Below are 23,475 nucleotides of genomic sequence, written 5' to 3'. Positions count from 1 at the left end.
TGGACAGCAGGAGTAACATGGGGAAAACATGGAAGCTTGTAAAAGCTTTGTCGACTCAGGGAACAACAGGTAATCAGGTAATTCTGGAGAGTTCAGCAGAAACCTGATAAGTCTGGGTGGGAAAAGAAGGCATGATGAGAGGAAGACCCAGAAGAATTAGGCAGGGCCACAATTATAAAGGCTTTTTTATGCTAAGGGTTTATAGTTTACCCTATAGGGCATATGGAACTACTGACTTTTTGTTTTAATTTTTTTTAATGTTTATTTATTTTTGAGAGAGAGAGAAACAGAGTGCGAGCAGGGGAGGGGCAGAGAGAGAGAAGAAGACACAGAATCCGAAGCAGACTCCAGGCTCTGAGCTGTCAACACAGAGCCCAATGCGGGGCTCGAACTCACAAACCATGAGATCATGACCTGAGCTGAAGTTGGATGCTTAACCAACTGAATCACTCAGGCACCCTGGCACTATTGTCTTTAAAAAAAAATTTTTTTTAATGTTTATTTATTTTTGAGACAGAGACAGAGCATGAACAGGGGAGGGTCCGAGAGAGAGGGAGACACAGAATCCAAAGCAGGCTCCAGGCTCTGAGCTGTCAACACAGAGCCTGATGTGAGGCTTGAACTCATGGACCGTGAGATCATGACCTGAGCCGAAGTCAGACGCTCAACCAACTGAGCCACCCATGTGCCCCACTGTTGACTTTTAAATTGTGTTTACATTTACTTTCTGGCTGGGTGGTGATAGCAGCATGGGGCGTATCTGAGTGGGTTAAGTAAGAATAGAGGCAGGTTTGGAAAACATTTTGGTAGTTCCTTAAAATGTTACACATAGAATTACCATAACCCCAACAAACATAAACCCTAGTTATAGACCCAAGAGAAATGAGAACTTATACTCACATAAAAAGTTGTACACAAACATTCATAGTAGCCAAATGGTAGAAACAAACCGAATGTCCATCAATGGGTGGATTGATAAAGAAAATGTGACATATCCATAAAGCAGAAAATTATCCTCCATAGAAGGAAATGAAGTCCTGATACATGCTACAGCATGGATGTCCTTTGGAAACATGTTAAATGAAAGAATCTAGATGTAAAAGATTATATATTGTATAATTATTTTTCTTCAAAATGTCCAAAACAGGTAAATCTGTAGAGACGGAAATTAGATTATTGGTTGCCTAGGACTCCGGGTGGGTGGTGGATGGGGATGGGGAGTGGCTGCTAAGAGTTAAGGGTTTCTTTTTTAGGGAGATGTGAAATGCTCTAAAATTAGATGTGGTGATGGTTGCACAACTCTGTGCATATAGTGAAAAAGTTGACTTTGATACTTTAAATGGTGAATTGTTTGGCATGTGAACTATATTTCAGTAAAGCTACTTATAAGTAAGTAAAAATAAATATAACATTTTCTGTGTCCTCAAAAAATAAAAAAGTGAAGGCTTGTTGACTGATAAGGCTCTAAAATTAACTGAGGTGCTGAGGGTTCCTGAACTGAGGCTTCTGCAGATGGATAGGAGGGAGGGAGCAATGCTCAGTGTGTCCAGGGGAAGGCAATACTTTAGACCTAACCATAGAATCTTAGGCTTTTCCACAGACATTTTTCAAGTGTGTTTGATGAATAAGCTACTATGAACATATTTATTTTTATCTTGGCTTTCTCAAAAAAAAAAACCATTTAAGGCAGCTATAGTATTTATTGATGTCAAATCTCTTTCCTACTTATGTAAGTGCTAAATTATATCCTTCTTATATAAGACACAAATATGAGCAGACACTGGGCAGGGGAGGTGGAGTGGAGGCTGAAAGATGGAAGACCCAAATCTTATTTTTACTATAAGATTCATTCAACAGACAGAAATATAAAAAACTGATTGCCAACTGATTGTCAACTGATTGCCTTAAAAATGAATTTCCAATTTGTAAATAATTTTCCGAACATGTTGTCATTATTCTGAAGCTAAACATTCAAGCATAGTAAGTAAAAGCATGTATGCCATTGCTGGGTGGGTGGCTGTCAGCATGGAGGCCCAGGAGCTGGGTTGGCAGGATGGAACAGCTAGACCAAAACACAGCTGGGCCTCCAGCTGGTGTTGAACTAGAAGATGCCATTATCGTGAAAGCCTTTAGGGCAAAACCAAGTCAGACAGGGGCATCAGGCCCGACATAGGCAAGGCCTGGCGCTAGTTGGCAGGCTGGCCCAAGCAGCATTCAAGAGACTGGACACGAGTAGAGGTTTAGGGTTCAACCGTGCCCCCAGAAACAGCCTAGAGATGCAGGCTGAATCAGGAGCTCAGGAGCTCAGGAGCAGTGTGCTGGAACCTGAAGAGATGAGTGAGTTTACCACCCTGGGATGATTATTTATTCAACAAACATTTATTGAATGTCTACCGCATGTCAGACATAGCCCAAGGGTGTGTTGGTTGATCTCAGGATGAGGGTTGTACACTTCTCTGAAAAGGAGCCTTTGTGCTTCTCATGTAGATAATATTTTGTTACTTAAATCCTATAAATTTCTAGACATTTTCTACAGGAATCTCACTATTTACCAAAATTCCTGTAAGGCTGTGGTTTAAGCACATTATTCATTTTCAAGTTAATGGCTGAATCTCCTCAAATTATGAATATGTTTATGATCAATAAGTAAATAGAATTTATTAATAGTACAGAGTGTTCTTTGGCCTTCCTTCCATGTGTAATGAAATCATTAATCTCTGTAACCTCTGCCCACAAACTAAATTGCACGGAATTCATGAAAAATAGCAGACTATGTGACCTCATATAAAGTGTATGGATATAAAAGTATGTCTTAATACCCTTCAATTATGTACCAAATTTATGCAGAATCAGTCATGCTCTTTGCAGATTATTGGACAACAGAGAGACACATGAAATGCTAACAGTGAAATCTAAAAAGACCTTACTTTATTTGATTAAAGATACACATGAGCATGATACACCTTCTTGTACTTAAACTTAAGTATAGACAAACATTATGAAAGAAAGATGGGCAAAAGACATGAGCAGATCACAAAGGAAGAGATACAAGTGTCTGCTATACCAGTGAAAAAGCGAGATATAGATAAAATGAAAACAAAAGTAACATATCAAATTTCCATAATTTTAAAAATGGAAGTCCATGGCAATGGTGAGGGTGAGGTAAAATGAACATTTCCACTAAGTAATGAAAGTATAAATTGGTACAACCAAGGTAATTTGTACAAGAACCTGTAAATATTCTTACCTTTCCCCAGTATTTTCATTTCTGAAAAGTTATTCTCAGAAATTCCTATGAATATTTATACCAAGAATGTTCATCAAAGAAGTATTTATAATAGTTAAAAAATAGAAGCAAGCCAAATGTCTGAAAAGAAGAGACTAGTAAAATCATGCAGCATTTATATAGTGGAATATTGCACAGCATTTAAAAACCATTTATTCAACAAGATGGGGCAAAGCCTATGCCATGAGAAAAAACTGTAATTTGAATTTTGAAATAATTATAAAGTTTACATCTATCTGTATATCTCTGTAAAGAAAAATGATTGAGAAGATGAAAATACTATATGAAAGCATTTAGGGTTTTGTGCCTAAGTGGTACAATTATAGGTGATGCTGTGTTTTCCAGACATTCTGCTTTGAAAATCTGTTAGTCTTACACTTGCAAAAATATATACCATTGCTTGAATCATATTGACATGATTAAAAAAGAAAATAGTATTTAATCTCCTAAAAGTGACAAAATATGGTGGTGGAAACAGAATTCAGAGCAGTGGCATTAGTATACTTCCTTCTTGGTTCCTCGTCCATCTGGAGAATGAAGAAGAAAAAAAATTGTAGGTCAATTTCTCAGCCTTGACAGATCTTTACCCTAAATACGAAGGCTGGAGGTAGCAGCCACCCTGCAAAGGCGAGAGTTGTTTTTAGGAAGGTGATTATCAGCCTCTTGGAGGAAATTCCAGCACAGCTTCTCTGTGTCCTGAGTCCCATTTCTGCCTTCATCATGATCAATGTTCCCTCCCTGTGCCAGAGGGAACAGTACAGCATAAAGCTCCAAGTGGGTGTAGATTTGCCCTCATCAGTTAGTTCTGCCCCCAGACAGGTTTGGCAGAACCTGTTCTCCCCTAACCTGGCCAGCTGCTCAGATGGTCTCTGTCTGAGTCCCTTTCTTCATGGCATCTTCCATTGCTCTCTAACTTCTTTTTTTAAAATTCTCTCAGTGCTCCCAGGAGAGGAATGGGAATTTTAAATGGCAAGAGGAAGAGAACAAAACACCTCTTCTTTTTATTCCAAAAAGACCCTACTGTTGATGGTGCCTTTTTTTTTTAAGCCTGTCTCTCCCTTTTCCCTTCTTTCCCAAAAATATGTTTTGCAGTCAGTTTGTAAAAACTAGTGTGAGCTGTAGCAGCCTCTCATATGTGGCCTTCCATCTGTAGCTTGGTCTGTATTATGCACCATATATTTAGAATGTCTAAATTAGTCATGTTCCATGTGCTATTTAAAGAGGAGCAGGAAAGTCAGATGGAAGAGCAAGGCTATTGATCAGGAATGGCTTCTGAACGGGGTTGGCTCTTATCCTCGAATCCCAGAAGTTAGAGAGATATTTTGGGGACATCAAGAGAACAGATGGTCTGTGAAGGCAGCTGGCCCATGTGGTAATTAGTCCATGGAGGCAAGTGGTCATTTTCTGAGCTTGGAGCAGAATTTCACTTCTGTTTGTGTGATTCAAGTTGTGGACAGAGGCTACAGTGAGAACTCCTAGGTCTTGGAAATGTGTGTAAATGAATCAACACAAGTGGATTGATAGCAACTCAGCTCAGCTTTCCAAGTGAAAGGTTCCTTGCAAAAAGATGGGAGGAGTTTTCGTTTTGTTTTGCTTTTAATTTAAAATTGGAGATACTCAACGGTGTTCAATAGGGCTAGGGAAAGTGAAAATACAAGACAGGACACTTGATGCTAAGGTTTCTGGGTCCCTCACTGGACTGAGATGAGGGACCATTTCTCATATCACTTTGTGGCCCTACTACTGAGCAGGGTGCTTGGTGTGCAGACACAGACAAATAATGTTTGTTGAGTGAATAAATGAATTCACAGAGGGTGTAGGAACAAGAGCACAGGTTGAGAGATTGGCCTTGCCCAAGAGGAAAGAGAATGTTCCCTTTGAGACCGAAGGAAAGAATGGCTCTGCAGAGCGATGAGTGAACTTTTGCCTATGTGATTTTTCCTCTGGGAGAGAGACTAGGAATTTAAGGTCTGAACACATAAAAATAATCACTGTCTATTCAATAAATTTCTGACAGTGATGATTTAATACGGCACTTGTATTCCTCTATATCTCTGTATTTCTATTTGAATCTTTAAAGTAGAAAGCTAATTTCACTGTGCATTTGCCATTTCTATTTTAGTAATCATCTTATTTTTCCCACATGGTCAATCTTCCTTTTCTTCCAAGGATATCCTTGTCCCACTGTGATTCACACCACTCTGCCATTAGCTTGTCTTAAGTGACCTGGCTTTTCCATCTCTCATCTTCATACTGTACCTGTAGGAGATACATCTCCTGCCCTTCACGTGGAGGCCATTGTTTCTTCTTGGACATGTTTATGCATAATCATAACTGCTTATAATTCATTTTCAATAATCCTACTCTGTAAAATGTGAACCCTTCAATTCTGCTGTGACTTGTGGTTCTAAACCCAGTTCAACTGGGTTATGTGAGGGGTTTTCCCACATATCCAACACATAGATCTCTGATACCGGGTGGGTGTCCTACAGTTCAGCTCAATTCTGACACTATCTACCCAGAGATAGCATCAGATCTCACAGGTTAAGGGCGCAGTCCCACAAGACTGCGCCCCCACCTTCAGATGACAGTCACAAGCTCAGATTATCATCTGTGCTGCTGACTGACCAGCTATCCTTGGGTTTGATTAACTTGCTAGAGGAGCTCACAGAACTCAGGAAAACATTTTACTTACTAGATTACTGGGTTAATATAAAAGGATACGATAAAGTATACAAATGAACATGCAGGTAGAAGACATGCATAGGGCAAGGTGTGTGGGGAGGAGTGAAGAGCATCCCTGCTCTCTGTGGGCACCCCACTCTCCCTGCACCTCCACCAGTTTACCAACCCAGAAGCTCCCTGAACCCATGTACTTTGAGAATTTTTATGGAGGCTTCTTTGCATAGGCATGATTGATCATTAATTCTACTTTCAGTTTTTCTCTCTTCTCAAGAGAATGGGGACAGCCTGAAAATTCTAAGCTTCTAATCATGGCTTGGTCTTTCTGGTGACCACCCCTCATCCAGGAGCCCATCCAGAGTCACCTCACTAAAACAAAAGACAGGGGCGCCTGAGTGGCTCAGTGGGTTGAGTGTCTCACTTTGGCTCAGGTCATGATCTCATGGTTTGGGAGTTCAAGCCCCATGTTGGGCTCTGTGCTGACAGCTCAGTCTAGAGCTTGCTTCAGATTCTGTGTCTCCCTGTCTCTCTGCCCATCCCCGCTCCAAAAATAAATAAACATTAAAAAATAAATAAAAGACACTCCTATCACATAGGAATTTACAAGGGTGCCAGGAACCAGGGATAGAGACCAATACATGTATTTTCTATTATCTAACAAAGTGGAACATTTATTAGACAATCTTACCCCTGTGCTATCTTCTCTTGTAAGTTTGGCTTTGGAGTCAGGCTGCCTGATTTCAATCTCAGCTGAAGCAATTAAGTGTGTCATGTCAGCAGGGTTCTTTCCCCCTCTGCTCCTCAAGTTTCTCTTATCTGTAAAATGGACATTATTAATATCTCCTGGGGTTGTTGCAGGAATATATGTATTAACACAGGTAATATATTGCTTTTATAGCTCTGCCTGGCACAATAAATGTTAATAATTATGACTACTGTTTTTGTTGTATCTTTTTATTATTTTTTAAAAAAATTTTTTTTTCAACATTTATTTATTTTTGGGACAGAGAGAGACAGAGCATGAACGGGGGAGGGGCAGAGAGAGAGGGAGACACAGAATCGGAAACAGGCTCCAGGCTCTGAGCCATCAGCCCAGAGCCTGACGTGGGGCTCGAACTCACGGACCGCGAGATCGTGACCTGACTGAAGTCGGACGCTTAACCGACTGCGCCACCCAGGCGCCCCTGTTTTTGTTGTATCTTGGTAGGCCTGAGGAAAGTGTTTTTATAGCCCCAGAAATTTTTTATGCTCTTTCCCTGGCTCCTCATGCCCTTTTGAATTATAGATGATTTTCCTTAAGACACCATGGAGACAGTAGTGGGTTCATTTCCTTTTCTTGACTCATCTTCAAAATATCATTTAATATAAACAAAATTAAAAGTTTTTCAGCAAAGAAATTTTGAGAAGTTCTCATCACAAAGGTAGAATTTTTATCTAACCCAGCATTAATGTGCTGGGTATCAGTGGGAATATTTGAAATGTCTATAGTATGTTAATCATAGTTTTTGTGCATACCGTATCTGTTGAAGTGAGGATCTCTTGAGAAGTACGTGGTATGGAGAATTTTGGATCTAAGATGAATATCAATATTTATTCACATTTGTTGCAGTATATCTTGAAATGTGAGTTTTCATCCTTTCTCGTTTCTTTCTCTGAGCTAGCGTTCCAGTCTAAAACCTGAAGGAAAACGTTTTACTTACTAGATTACTGGGTTAATATAAAAGGATACGATAAAGTATACAAATGAACATGCAGGTAGAAGACATGCATAGGGCAAGGTGTGTGGGGAGGAGTGCAACATTCTCTAGCTTTGGCTAGAAAGCTCAGTGATTTCCTGGTCCCTCCGGTGTTTTCCTAATTAGAATCCTATTAAGACATGGACATCATGGGAAGGTTATCACAGTTGGCATGCAAAGAGACACTTCTGTGCTGAGAACTGCTGTGAACATGGACATGTACCAAGCCCCGTAGCTGAAGTGGCAGACTTGTTAGGTCTGTGGCTTCTTGCCTGTTGGAGTTATGAACAACTGAGTCTTTCAAAGGCTGATCACTTTTCTTATCTGGAAGTTTACCATTATTCTTATTGACTTTTCATTCATCATGTTAATTGCTATTAGATTCTAGTTTCCCTGGCCCAGGACTCATTTGTTTTGCCCTTTGCACCCAGTGTAGACTCTGCCAATCCCGACACATAATGGCCCCTTCCTTTACTGTGGGCTGTGCTTTGGATCTGGAAGCAGCTTGACTAAGCAAGAGCAGCAGGAAAAGAAACTCCTCCTTTTATTTCCAGATACCATAGCTACTGTTGGGAGGTGAAATGGTGATCTCTCTTGGGTGTTGGTTGGAGTGAAATCATTTGTCTTTTTAAAGCAATACTGTGTTTTAAGATATAGTTTTTTCATAGTGCTTTTCAAATATTAATATGATAGATGAGTCTCTGGGGCAGAACGTGAGTAAATGTTAAAGCATAAGCTTTCAGGAATAAAATTTAAGCTCTTTAGAGTTGTCAGCTTGAAGAAGAATTGAGGTAATTCTTTAGAAGGGAAGCATCATAGGAAAGTGTGAGTTGGCATCTGAATGTAGGTTCATTTTCTTTCCCAAATAGAATAGTTAGAGGTGTTTTCTTTGCCTTGGCTTCCTAAGGGGACATGTAGTAGATCCTGAGACCCCTTCACACAAGTATTGACTAGTAGATAGCCTTTTTAGTTTCCATTCATTCAACAACCTTGAGCACCTGCTGTGTGCCAGGCATGCCCCAGGCATGGGGGATCCAGAAGTGAGCACCCAGACAAAGAGCCAGGCTCATGGAGTTTATGTTCCAGGTGGGGACGTGACTAAACATGAACCTAAGTAAGCAAATTGTATGTATGGTAAGAGAAGGTAAGTGCCTTTATATGGGAAAAATGGAGGAGTTTACAAAGAATGGGGGCTTCTGGGGGAAATACTATAATCTTAAATAAGGCAGACTAAGCCTTGTTGAAATGAAGGCATCTGAACAGAAATCTGAAGAAGGTAAGGGAGCAAGTCATTCATGCACTGAGGAAGAGGATTCCAGAGAGAAATAGCAGCTGGTGCACTGGCTCTGGCAGTAGTCTGCCTCTGTGCTGGAGGAACACAAGAGAGGCACATGTGCTGGGGCGGAGCGGGTAAGGAGGAGGAGGGGAGGCGGTGCAGTCAAGGTGGGGGGGGGGGCATCATGTGGGCCATTTACCCTCAGTGAAATGGAAACACGCTGGCCAGTTTTAAGCAGAAAGGTAACATGAGCTGACCTAAGTTCTAAAGGGGTTATGTTGGATGCTGTGTTGAGAGTGAGCTGTGGGATGGCAGGGTGGAAGCAGGGGACCATTAGTTGGTATCACAGTACCCAGGTGGCAGATGGTTGTGGCCCGGACCAGGATGGCAATAGTGGAGTGGTTAGCAGTGGTCAGATTCTGGGCATACTTTTGAAGGTAGAAACAGTATGGTTTGCTAATGGATTGATGAGAGAAAGAGAGGAGTCTGAGATGACTGGGAATTTGGCCTGAGCAACTAGAACAGTGCACTGCTGTTAATGGAGATGGGAAGACTGTGGCTGGACAGAGAGAGAGAGAGAGAGAGAGAGAGAGAGAGAGAGTGTGTGTGTGTGTGTGTGTGTGTGTGTTGCGCATGTGTGTTGGGGGAAAATGGGCGTGTTTTGCAAGTTGTAGATAGTGTCTTTCAGTTGTCTAAACTGCATGAAGCTTATTTTTTGAGAAAATTATAAAAAACATACTCTGATAATAGATTTCCTAAAAAATACATATACAATGCACTGGAATATATATGTGTGCGTGTGTGTGTGTGTGTGTACACACACACACACACACACATATATATATATATATATATATATACACACACACATACACACACACATATCATTCACTCAGTAATTTATAAGTACTTATGATGAGTTAGGCACTGAAGCAAGAATAAAAGAGTTTCCCTACTCCAGTGGGCAGCCAAGTTCGCAGTGATCAGTGACAGTGATAAGGTGCTATTTTAGATCACAGATATTGTACACATACTACATGAAAGCAAGCATACTAGGAAGGAAAGCCATCAAGCTCACTCTTGTAGATTGTGGGGAAGATTGGTTCCCAGGGGAAGATATTCTGTGCTGAAGTCTTCACAGAGGAAAGGGAGTTGAAGAGGGAGGGGAAAAGATAGACTATCGGGGATAGGGGTTGGGGCCCCCGGTATACAAAGCCCTAGGGATAAGGCACAGCCTGGTGAATTGGACCCAGAATCCATTTTGACTGGGACTTTGAGTTGGGGTCAGGGTGTGTTGATATGAGGCTGGAGATGTCACTGAAAACCACATGACAAAACGTGTTAGCTTTACATGCCCTCAATGACACCAGGCAGCCACTGAAGGGGGCTGAACAGAATGGTGACACTATGAGAATGTAGAAAACACTGCTTTGGCTGCTCTGTGGTGGACAGATTGTAGGGACTCAGCCTAGGGGAACAGAGATCTATTGTAGTGAGTTATTCAGGGCTGAGGTGATGTTAGCCTGATGTGTTGTAGCAGAATTATGGGTAAGAGAGCTGTGCAATTCCAGAGGTGATGATAGGCTAGATAATAATAATAGCTGACATTTATGTAAAGCTCACTGCATACCAGGCATGGTGTGGAGAAGGTGTTAAGGATGAATCTTAGATTTGGGCAGCTCATTTAATGCTGGTGCCATTCCCTGCTCCTCTGGAGGGGCAGAGCCAGACAAGGGGAGATGATCAGACCAGTTTTGGTGGGTGATTTTGAGGTGTCTCTGGGATACATAAGGGGAGAAGGCTGAGACAGTTGGGATACGAGTTTGCAGTTCAAGACAAATCAAGTTTAGAGCTGGATCTGGGACTTGTTAGGGGGTTGATGCAAATTTAAACTGTAGCCATGGATGAGGCTCTTTGGTGGTAATGTTTGAGTGAGGAAAGACCTGAAATGAAAACTGCAGGAGCACCCACAATTGCATGATAGGCAGAGGAAGGGCACCTTGCAGGACTAAAGAGGAAGTGGGCAGGAAACCAGAAGAATGTAGTACCTTGAAAGCCGAGGAAAGAAAGCAGTTTTAGATGGGGAGAGTGAGCCTTCATCTCGAATGTTGACAAGAGATAGAGCAATATAAGGACTTACGGTGTCCGCTGGATTTTGCTGTAAGAAGCCATCGATGACCTGGGTTGGTGAAAACATTTTTAGTGGTATGATAGGGCAGAAATCAGATAGCAGTGTGTTGAGGAAAGGAAGGAGAGGAACTGGAGTCTGTGGATATAGACTATGTGATCTATAACTGCTCTGTGCTACAGGGTAGCCCCTCACCACATATGGCTATTTAAAATTAAAATTAAAATTATATGAAATTTAAAATTCAGTTACTCACTTTCTCTAGCCACATTTCAAGTGCCCAGTAGCCATTTGACAGCACAGATTAAGAACATTTCTGTCACTGCAGAAAATTTTGTTTGACAGTGCTGATCTAGATGCTGAACAGTGGAGAGAATGAAACAGAGCAGTAAATTCTGAGCTTTGTGTATATGTGTATGGGGATAGATGTGTGTGTGTGTGTATTTAATGTGAGCAACATAAGATATTTAGAGCTGGTGGAAAGAGCTCATGTGTCAATGCATGTGTTTTACCTCTGTCCTATCAGGTATAGTGTACAGAAAAAGATCCCCTCCACTCCTACCAGCATTTTTTACCCTTAAGGAATTATTTTGAATACATCAGGGTGTGTTAAAAATTTACATAGGAAGAGAAAATATTGTTTCATCCCTGTATCTCCATAATTTGTAACTTTGCACATAAAATGGGATTGATATATGTTTGTTGACAAATTCCAAGTTGCTTTGGAGCACCAGTGTTCTAGTGATGTAATGCATTCCATAATCACATTAGCAAAATGAGCTGAGCACTTTCCATGCTCCAGCTACTGTGCTGGGTGTCGAGGATATAGAAATGAATTTTGACTGAGAATGTATTTATGTCCCCAGATGTGCACTCTCTTTCCTAAGGGTGCTTCCTAGGCCCACTTGGGTGCTTCCTCACACTTATTTGGGAGTCAAGGGGAGTTAGGGAAGCTTTGCCAAAGTCCTTGGTCAGGGTAATCAGCTAAAGGTCTGTGATGCTATATCCCCAGCTGCATTGCACTCCCTAAGTCATACCTGTCCACATGTGGTTACTGAGTTGCTGAGTGCCTCCCCATTTTTTAGGCCTAGGATGTAGCCAAAATTTTAAAATAAGACAAAACCCCTATTCTAGTTGGGAAAAAGACATTGTAAACACACAAAGATAAAAACAGGACAGTGATTAGTAAGGTGCTGACTGGGAGTATGGGGCAGATTGTGAGGGGGAACATCCAGAGCACAGAGGGGCTCAGCAGACTGGAGCAGTGGTCAGCATGGCTGGATGGGAGAAAGATGTGACTGTAAGAGTCATTGTGATTTTATTAGCCACATGTGAGAATCTGTCACATTCTAAGGCTGGTGTCTGATTACTGACAGCCTTTAGCATTTGGAAAAAGAAGTTTACTTTGATGTTTCCAGCAATGGGAAACATTTTAGGTGATTGTGCAGGGATGACCCTTTGCAGGTGGAACCTACCAAGCGCATGGCCCTGGTGTGCCTCTAATTAGCGAGCAAGACCCAGAGCAGTGGAGAGCGGGCGTGGGATGCATTGCTCCTGCCTGCACTTGATGCTGTGTGAAAACTTCAGTTTAACCATTTAAGAGGAGTAAAGATTCCCCCTTGGCCTCGCCAGTGTGGTCAGGTCCAGATCTCACTGCTGGGGTAGACTTGGTGGGATGTGAAACAAGAGGAACGAGCCCTTGCTTGTACTCATTTTTCTCCTCAGTGCTAGATGTCAGATCTCTAGCTTAGAGAATTAAAGGTACCCAGTGATGCTTCAGCATCTGAGCTGTTTGCTAGGTTTGTATAAAATACACTATCAGAATTTAAGGAGGAAACTGAAATATGCATTGCTATAGTTATTTATAATTCAAACTTAGGAAAGTAAGCCTACCATATTGAGAATTATTCTTTAAGGGCTCTGTCACAAAGAGGTACCTCATCCTGTTGTTTATATCACACCTGTTCTTTATGAGTCCCAGTATGCAAGAAAACTCCTGAAGATAGGCATTAGTGTGATTCATGGACAGGAATCTTCTTCACCCAAGTCGAGAGATGTGGCTCTGCCTTCAGGTTCTTGTTAAATTTCATAGCTTCTGAGGGAACTTAATGCAGAATACTAACTGTCCAGGTTTTCTGTATCTGTATCTGCATGAACATCCCTTCATTCTGGGTATTTGCTTGGTTATAATTTTACTTCTTACGCTTTTGAACTGTATTCCTTTTGTGTGGCACCAAATTTCTTTGTAAGCCTCAGTTATTACAGTTAAGATATCATAAGCAAATGAAGGAGAATAAGACAGAATTAATGAGAAAAATCAGAGGGATGAAGTATCCAGATCTTACAATACAATAATAATGGAAGAAAAAGAAGAAGAAATCCAACTGTATCAAATTATTGACATTAATAAAACCAAAGACCAGGCTACAGGGCACCAGGACCACTGACCCCCAAATAACACTTTGAGAACCCTGGTTCTCACCATGGATTGAGTCCTCCAGTCTTTAGAGTCCTCTTGGTCTACTCAGAGAAGAGACTCATATGAAGAAAGACAGCCTGGAGTCTTTTATAGCAGTGGCCCTTGAGGTGCCTTATCTGTGTCAGTGACAGCTGTGAAATCTGCCATATTTATTGGAGTGGACGGGGCCCTGGACCCAGAAGACAATTTTTACACATGTTTTATAGATGGGCCCCTGTCTCCAAGTGTATTTCCACCTGTCTCTTCCCCGTTCCATCTCTACATCATAACCAACCCCATCTCATAAGAGCAGTCATGCCTGAGACCATGCTCACGATGTTCTCATGCTGCCGGTATTTCGTCTTCACATTTTTTAAAAATTTTTTTTTCAACGTTTAATTATTTGTGGGACAGAGAGAGACAGAGCATGAACGGGGGAGGGGCAGAGAGAGAGGGAGACACAGAATCGGAAACAGGCTCCAGGCTCCGAGCCATCAGCCCAGAGCCTGACGCGGGGCTCGAACTCCCGGACCGCGAGATCGTGACCTGGCTGAAGTCGACGCTTAACCGACTGCGCCACCCAGGTGCCCCTCGTCTTCACATTTTTTTCATGGAAGTGTCCACTGTCCAAACACTAACCACCTAAAATGGATGTTATATAACAAGGAACACCAGGCTTATCCAAGATCATTACTGGTAAGCACATGGCAAAGACGCACCATGTACTTAACGGCCCTTTTAAGGAGAATGACAAGTGCAGAGGGCTGGTTCTCTCCTGGTTTCATGTTGTTCACTCCAGTTTCATTTGACTATGAAGCTTTCGAGGGATAAAAACCTGTGTCACATTAGGCCTCTGAAACATTAACACTCCTTTACTGATGCAGTTTGGAGTAATAGAGCAGTTCAGTGGTGGAGAAAGGGGAGGCATTATTTCTGTCATTACTTAACTCCTAGCATCACTCTGAAGAGTACTAGTGCCCCGTGACTGTCTGTCAATGACTTTGCCTCCATTTGGGAATCCCTAGATGTGGAAGCTTTGAAATTATATTCCCTAGAGCAGTGCTTTTTAACCTTGGCTGCACATTACACTCTCTTGGGGTGTACAGGCTGCACTACAGACTAATTAAATCAGCCTCTTGGTTGGGGGCTGGGCATCAGTATTTTTAAGGCTCCCCAGGTGATTCCAGTGTGCCACCACAGTTATAAGCCACTGCTCTAAAGGAGTCGGCAGATCTAGAGCTGGAATAGCCTTTCAAGGAATGGTTCTTGAACCAGTACCTGTTCCAGGGGCTGGTTCCTGGAAATTGTGATACTCTTTGGTAGAACATCATGAAATATATTTGACCTCTCAAAGGTACTAGTACGTGACCTTTGTTGGGGTGAGAGAATGCAAGTCTTTCTTCCCACATCCCTAGGTAATATCTCTAGGTAATGTTCCCAGGTAAGATATTGTGTGTTATACATGTACGTGTATCCACACTGCAGTCCCTATGAGATAGGTCTTTTATTCTGGTCATCCTTATTTTACAAGTGAGGACACAGGAGTAAAGAAAGGCTCAGTTGCTTGCTCAGGAATACATAACTGGAACTTGAACCTGGGAACCCTGGCTCTGGAGTCCGTGCTGCTGTCTACTGCCTCTCAGTCCCCACAGAGAGAGAGTTAACATTGATTCATTCAATGATGAATGAATCAACAATTTACTGAGCACCTATAATGTGCCAGGCACTAATCTAGGATGTCGAAGCACACTTACTCACACTTTTATTATTGAACTAGGGATGGCTTAACAGATACCAGACTGTGTACCACTGTCAGAAAAATAAAGTCGATTGTTTCAAAACAATTATCCTTGGTAGATGTTCTGGAGTATCATCTCTTCTATATCTAACAACCTTATAGAGCAAGTTAACTATTTACTAGAATGTATTTTTCAAAATCTCTGAGACTTCCTTTTTGATCCATGGGTTATTTAGAAGTGTGTTACTTAATTTCTAAGTGTTCAGGGATTTTCTTGTCTTCCATTATTGGTTTCTACTTTGAATCCATTATGATCAGAGAGCACACTCTATATAATTTCAATTCTTTTCAAATTTTTGGTTTGTTTTATGGCCCAAGATATAGTCTGTCTTATTGAATGTTCTATGTGTGCTTGAAAAATAAGTGTATTATGCTGTTGTTGGGTGGAATATTCTCTGTGAATGAGATCCTGTTGGTTAATTGTGCTGTTCGTATCTTCCTGATTTTGGGTTAGTGCAGGGAGAGGGCCAGCACGGTTCCCCAGCTACTTCAACCTCATTGGGAAGAGGGTACATGGGACAAGAACCCTGGCATGCCCTGGGTCGGGGCACTGACCAAGAAGCCATTGGCAGGCAAAGCCCCATCCAGTTGGGGGAAGACCCCGTGGCCCCATAAGGACACGCGTCCACCAGGAGTGGGCCCATCAGGAAGAGCTGGGAGCCATGAGCCCTATGCACCACCTGGGATCCCGGCCAAGCTGCCAGCACTCCTCAGGGACTCTCTACCCACTATGCCAAAGCTGTCTAGTGTCCAGCCAAGTAGCCCCGGGCCCAGCCTCTTCCTCCAACGCCCATCATGGGAAATTTGGGCGGGAACTCTTCCCCACGGGAGGTCACGGGTGGCTCCAATGCCCACTGCAGCACCTCGCGTGCCTCCAAGAGCCTCAGTGATTCTGACATCAACCTGAGTGCCCTCCCACATTGGAGAAAGTGGCGCATGGGCCGGCAAGAAAGAGGACCCCCCTGGGGCCCATGGAATCCTTTGAAGGAGCCACAGGTGACCTATGCTTTCCTGACAGCCCACTGCACAGGGCAGATGTTTAGGGACATGCCAGCCCTCTGGGGCGATGAGGGTGTCCCAGTCCCATAAGCTGGCTGGTGTTGCCCTGAGGCCAGCCTCCCCATCGGGCCCATGTGCCCTGGGGCCTCCGTGTACTTGCGCAGGCAGCCACTCACCTCACATGGTGGGGGCAACAGTGAGACCCTGGCCATGAAGATGACGTCCCACTGAAAGACACAAGGACACCTGGGGTGTCTGGTGGTTCTCTCTGTTGCTGACAAGGGGATAGATGTTCCCAACGATAATTATAGAATTGTCTCTTTCACCTTTCATCTTCATCAGTTTTTCTTCTGTCTTTTGAGACTGTTGTTTGAGGTACACCCGTGTAGGATCATTGTGTCTTCTCCGTGGATTGAACCTTTTATCATTTTATGATGTCCCTCTGTCTCTAGTAATTTTCTTCATTCTTGAAGTCTGCTTTACCTCACATAGCCACTCCTTTTTTGTTAATGTTTGCATGATATATCTTTCTCCATCCTTTTTCCTTCAAGTTACCTAAGTCATTTATTGAATTTGAAGTGAGTTTTTTGTAAACAGCCTATCGTTGTGCTTGTTTGTTTCTTAACCACTCTGCCAGTCTCTCCTTTTACCTGGTATGTGTGGACTACTTAGACTCAAGGTAATTATTGATATGTTAGTTTCTGTCTCTCAAGTTAACTATTTATATAACTGAGGTACATTTTTATTTTAGAGAATTCACCAAGAGATTAAATGCAAAATAGGTATCAGTAGCTACTTAACCAAGGGGTCTTTGTTTGTTTGTGTGATGTTATAGCCAAAGTAAAAGTTTGATATCATCTACTTGAAAGGTTTTCTAGGTTAAATTTATTGTAGCCATGCTGAATTTTATGGGGTTTGGGGGTCTCAGCTGCCAACATTTGTCCATGTGTTTTGTGGACCCAGAGCTTCCTTTTTTTTCTTAGAGAGAGAGAGCTGCGCCTGTGTTCCTGTGGGGGAGGGAAGGGGCCAGAGTGAGAAGAGGAGAGAGAGACTCTTAAGCAAGCTTCACACCCAGCGTGGAGCCCTGTGTGGGACTCAGGTCAATCTCACTACCCTGAGATCATGACTTGAGTTGAAATCAAGAGTTGGGTACTTAACAGACTGAGCCACCTAGGAGCCCCCCAGAACTTCTTTCTGAGGAAAATTTTAGTTCTATCTGGGGAACTCCTTCTGCCCAGTTCCATACTCAGGTCCAGTGGCCTTACATTCTGGTACATGCCTAGTGAGTCATAAGGGGATGTCAGGAATACTATGAGCACAGTAACTGATAATGTTTTCATGTGCTGTTAGTGAGCAGCATAGCACATTTATGTATTTACATGCTATTATGAAATACGTTCCAGTTATTATTGCTGCAATACAAATTATCCCAGAATTTAGTTGCTTGAGGTCATCATTTTCATGTGGTAACAGATTATATGGGTCAGGGATTCAGAAAGGGCACAGTGGGGATGGCTTGTCTTGCTACAGCATGTTTGGGGCTCCATCTAGGAAGGCTAGAAGGCTGGGGCTGACAGGTAGGGGCTTGAATGGACTTGAATCATCTGAATGCTCATTCACTCCCAGGTCTGGCAGCTGGGCTATGATGTCCTGAGGACCAGGACTGCTAACTGGATTGCCTATGCATGGCTTGTCCTTGCAGTGTGACTTCTTGATAGCATGGCAACCTCAGGGTAGTTTAACTTCTTATGTGTTCCAGAAAACAAAGTGGAAACCACATCACTTCATGTGCTCTCTTAGGCAAAGCAGTCACAGACCCACACAGATTGAAGGCTGCAGGGTACAGTAGCATAGACCAAATAATCCATCATGACTTACTTGAGAAAAAATATTTAGGAGTACCATCTACATAGGTTAAATATTATCTATTTTTATAGATTTTCTAAGTTAAAAAAATTCCTTAATCTGTCACCGGAAAACCGTCTGTCTTATAGAGCACATTGTTTTGCCTTCCTATGGAATTGTTTCTGTGCTTCAATATACATCAGTGTTATGATATGTTACTAAAGTTGGTGTAGGAATTTTATAGAGACAGTGGCTCTCTTAATCCTAAGATTACAATTGTGTTTCTTCTGAACCACATACTAATTTAACTAACAAGGATGATAAGTGTATTGGAAGAATATAAACATGTTTGTTTATGTTTAGGATGGGAAAGGATAACAGAGCTAAGGTCTTATCTTCTGCTGCAGAGTGAATACATAAGAATGAAATGGAAAAAATTAGGAAATAGAAATATAAACCAGTTAAAAAATTGTATTTCTTTTGGTTTATTGTTATTTCGTGGACCCAGTGAGTTGTGTTTTGTTTAGTGCCTGTGTTGTACATTTGGGAAACTGAAGCTTTGAGAATTGACTTTGTCCAAAGTCATAGAGCAAGTTAATGGTTGAATGGAATTAAAATTCATGTCTGTCTCTCTCTTGGGTCAGATTATCTCTGTAAGATCTTTCTCTGGCTTTGTTATCAAGTGTCACTTTATCACTTGCTACCTCACAGGGGTTCAGTATGACCAAAATGCAGCTTGGCATTCTGAGCAGATTAGTATATTAAAAAGGATGCTCCTGTTGGGCTGACAAACCTCACAGCTCCCACTAGTATTAAAGTTGTCCCTTAGTGTGCTTTTTACCCCAAAGGGAAAACACTTTTTACTCTCTCATTACATGTTGTGTTTTCCCTTGGTGATCAGTGGAGATATGTATCTGTGTCTGTGTGTGTTTGTAAGGATGTGGAGGAAAGTGTGCATAGGATTCAGTCTTCCAATTGAAAGCTAACCTCAATGGGGGATGGGGGTCTTCAAAACTTTACACTGGTTAGAACATACATTTTTACAGTTTAAGATTCAGATTGTTAAATTTTTCTGACAGTGGTTGCCTGAAACATAAGAAAATCCACAAACCAATATCCAAACAAAACCCAAAAATCTCTGTGGTGCCAAACAGTAAGTCGTCCTTAGTGTGACTCACAAGGCCATTGTGATTTGGAACCTGCCCTTGAGCTTCATGTCTTGCTGTGTCCTTCGCCTGGCCCCTCTCTCAGCCTTACTGAACTTGTGTAGTTTTCTGAATGTACCATAGTCTTCTTCTGTGCTATTGTACACTATTGAATATGCTTGTCAGCCTGCCAGTCCTCACACATCCTGTATGGAGTCTGCCTACTACACCGTTCTCCTCCTCAACATCGCTCAGATGCTTGCCTCTCCAGGCAGCTATTCTTAAGTCTCCCAAGCAGAAGTAGGGGTTTCTCACCAGCACCCCTGGCCTTAACCACAGTGCTGTAGCTGCTTGTTTCTGGGAAAGTCTGTGTTTTATTCATCTTTATGTACTGTAGTCTTTTACCAATAGTGGGAAGTGCTTTTTGAGGGATTGTTGAAGGAATGAGTGACTGAATTTATGGGTTAACAGAAGCATATCCCATTATTCACTATCCTCTTCCCCTTACTACCCTTGTGTCGCTGCAATGTTTGGAGGAAATGATATATCATTCAGATTTCACTGCCAAGGTTTGGACCTTGGGATGGGAGCTTAACTGACTGAACCACCCAGGCGCCCCTAGAATCTGTATTTTCTAAAGCTTTCCAGTTTCTACTGGCATAGACAAATACAAGTCAACTCGTGTCTATTATGGTAGAAAATTGTGACCTATATTGTAGGTCTTCTGATTCTTTTCTTGCTCTTCAGCCGCTGTGGTTTATATGTAGTTCAGAAGTTCCACAGAAATATACATATCTTCCCCCAAATGTCTAATGACTCACTCTTACAGCCTATTTTGTAAAGCTAAAATGAATTTTTACCACTGACTAATTAGATGAGTTAGTCAAATAGAATAAATGCTTATAGGAGATGCAATTTCCCTGAAGCACAAAGCAGTTGATGTTGATGCTTTGAACATAGACTGTGATTCAATTTTTAAGACTAGGAAGTAGGAACCCTGTGTCATTAAATATCTTATTTAAGGTGGCACAAAGTGAGCAGTGAAGCCAGAGTTAGACCGTGAGTCTCTGGCATAGATGTTGGCCAAACACAGAAGCTGTCAGCGACAGCCAGGAGACTGGGCGTGTCTGGCAGAGGGAAGGAAAATGTTCTAAGTATGAATTATGTTAGTGATTGGGATGTAGGTGTGATATGGTAAAGGGCTTTGCTAACCAGGAAGGTTATGAGGGGGTGGTTGTAGTCAGATTGAAGGTCATGGTATCTGATAAAGGGCTATGGGATCAATGTCTTAAAAATTCCAGTCATTATTATGCATTAGAAATGGATTTCTCCGGGTGCCTGGGTGGCTCAGTCGGTTGAGCGTCCGACTTCAGCTCAGGTCATGAACTCGCAGTTTGTGAGTTTGAGCCCCGCATCAGGCTCTGTGCTGACAGCTCAGATTACTTAAGTGACTTACTGCCAAAATAGAGGATGTACTGCATTTACATTCCCCAACCCATGTCTATTTCTCAAACCTGCTTCGGATTCTGTGTGTCCCTCTCTCTCTGACCTTCCCCTGCTCACGCTCTGTCTCTCTCTGTCTCTCAAAAATAAATAAAAATGTTTAAAAAATGTTTTTAAATAAAAAAAAAGAAATGGATTTCTCAAGCAACAGTTAAAAAAAATCCTATTGCAATATTCTAAAAATTTCCTTGGCTTAAATATTATATATGTTAATTTGTGTATTACCAGGCTTTTTACCAGAATATTCAAGAATCCCCATATCTCTGGATCCACAATGATGATTTCTAAAAATGAGTGATTAGATTCAGCCTCCAAGCATGTTTAATACCAGTGTAGAGCACAGCAAGAGTGGGGCTTGCACCAGAGCCCTGGCCTGTCTGACCAAAAGCAGGAATGCATTAAATGGCTAATGGGGCAGAGTGGGATGACTTAATAATATAATAGTAGTAATGACAGTTATTAAGGTTATTGCTATTGCTGATATCACTGAGTACTTCCCATGTACCAAGCATGCATATTTGCATGTATTAATTTATTTAATCGCTACAACAGCTCTATGAAGAAATAGGTATTAATCCCATTTCTTAAAGATGAGGAAATTGCTGTCCATGAATGAATCAATAATACACTAATCTTCAAAGGTGAATTTTAAGACTGACTTTCCTGATATACTTTGGAAAGTTGATTAGCTTTCTGATGTGATCTTTATTGGTGTTTTTCTGTCCTTGATAGTCAATCTTGAAAAGAAAGGAAGAACAGAAAAGAAAGAATTATAAACACCCGTTTGATGGTAAAGTTAAGTTACCTTTAAAGAGATTTACCATGACATGCTTTGAAATGCAGTGATTGCCCATCATCTTCGAGCATACCATTTGGAACCTTGAACTGGCTCCTTATTTAACTTCTATGAAGGTCTTAGTTCACCTGTCTGTAAAAGGAAATGGGTAAATGGCTTACCTCATTAGAAGGCTTTTTTTATTTGTCTTTATTTTTTTAGAGAGGTTAAGAGCGTGAGTTGGGGAAGGACAGAGGGAGGAGGAGAAGCAATTCTAAGCAGGCTCCACACCCAAGGCAGACCTGACGTGGGGCTCAAACTCAACAAGGGGCTAGATCTCACTATCGTGAGATCGGGACCTGAGCCAAAATCAAGTTGTACGCTGAACCAACTGAACCACACAGGTGCCCCTAGGAGACTTTTTTAGAACTAAGATGAAATTTGTGAGTGTGGTTTGAGAAATAGACATGGGTTGGGGAATGTAAATGTAGTACATCCTCTATTTTGGCAGTAAGTCACTTAAGTAATTGTGTACAGACAAGCTCAGCGGTTGACCAGAGACAGTAACACTGTCACATATTCTCTGCTCTTTAACCTTTTAACTCCTTCTCATTGCTGCTACCTATATCTAAAGATACCTGCTTTTCCACAGCATCCTGGATGTACAGTGTATTGGCAGGAAGTTCCCCAGCTATTCGGAAACATGCTCCAACAATGGCCACTCTGACTTCCCTTAGATGTTTGTTCTGGAATCCCTGCAGAACTCCCTACTGTCTTAGTCCTCACTGCTGTTGTCTAGCCCCTTAAACTGTCTTTAGTTCAGGGAGACATCTAGTCTGTGTAATTTTTCACCATTGGTTTCTTAAAGTTATGGAAAGAGATGGATCTACTATTTCTTCATAACAGGCCACAGTCCTTGAAGAACTCAGGGTGAAAAAGAGATCTGTGTAGTTGGGGATCTCGAGGGGCACATTATGTGGTCTGGCCAACTCAAGGGCATAGAGAGAGGGAAAGTGCAGAGGCCAACTTCCAAGGCAGCCACATCTTGGGCCTTGTCATCTCCTGGAAGAGCCCTGCTTTTTCATTAAACTTACACATCATCAGAAATCCATTTTTCCCCATGACTTCTATTATTACTTCTGACTTCACTCTCCGCATTGTTCATTCATAGTCTGAGCCATTCCGTGCCCTTTGACCTTCTTTTCCTTAGGCCTTACTCCTCCCTTTCTAGCCTGGAGCCCATGATGGATTCCTTTGGCCACTTTCTTCCCAGCCCTCCACACCTGTCCTGCAGAGCCCAGTCCTAGATCACTGTCTTGCCCCCTCCTCCACCTGTCCTTTGTGCTGCTGGAGGAAAGCCCCTGAAGGTCTATGTGTGCTGATATCAGTACAAATTTCTGATCTCCAGCCCGGCTGCACTTTGTGCTATCTCCCATCCTCTGGCCACCATCCAGGCTCCCAGCACCCCTCTCAGGGCCCGTATCCACCCTTGGTCCCCTTATGACCTGGGAGGCCTGGCCTCCCTCCCACTTCACTTAGTGTTAGTTCTCATGCCTTTGTTTGGCTTCTTGCCCCAAACCTGCACTACCTGCCCCTTTGCTTTCTTATTTCTGCCCTGCTCTGGAGAGCAGGTGATACTGCTCTGTCCAAGGCCATGTCCTTTCAAGGCTGCTGGTCCCACATACCTCCCACTTTCTCATTCCATCTGTGTATCCTCATTGCCTGCTTCTCTTTGTTCCTTCCTCTCAACATATGAAGGGTTGTTTCTTTTTCCTATTTTTTGTAACAAAAGAAAACACTGTCAACTCTGTAAGTTCCCTTAGCTACTGTTCTGTTGCATTCAT

General features: G+C 42.1%; 1 protein-coding gene and 1 long non-coding RNA gene across 11 annotated transcripts in view; one reads left to right on the top strand and one right to left on the bottom strand.

The window, feature by feature from the left end:
• CSGALNACT1 (chondroitin sulfate N-acetylgalactosaminyltransferase 1) overlaps positions 1-23,475 on the top strand; it is a 347,804-nt gene that overhangs the window by 270,644 nt on the left and 53,685 nt on the right. The gene's annotated exons all lie outside the window — the stretch shown is intronic.
• On the bottom strand, positions 2,881-22,730 carry LOC123384831. The gene is made up of 5 exons (XR_006596492.1): positions 22,270-22,730; positions 21,662-21,784; positions 7,484-7,645; positions 6,657-6,784; positions 2,881-3,813 (listed from the first exon to the last, which is right to left on the bottom strand). It is a non-coding gene; the product is annotated as an uncharacterized LOC123384831 (long non-coding RNA).

Source organism: Felis catus, chromosome B1, assembly GCF_018350175.1.
Source record: "Felis catus isolate Fca126 chromosome B1, F.catus_Fca126_mat1.0, whole genome shotgun sequence".
Classification (NCBI taxonomy): Eukaryota; Metazoa; Chordata; class Mammalia; order Carnivora; family Felidae; genus Felis; species Felis catus.
The sequence above is the reverse complement of the archived record's forward strand: the minus strand, read 5'-3'. Positions and strand labels throughout refer to the sequence as shown.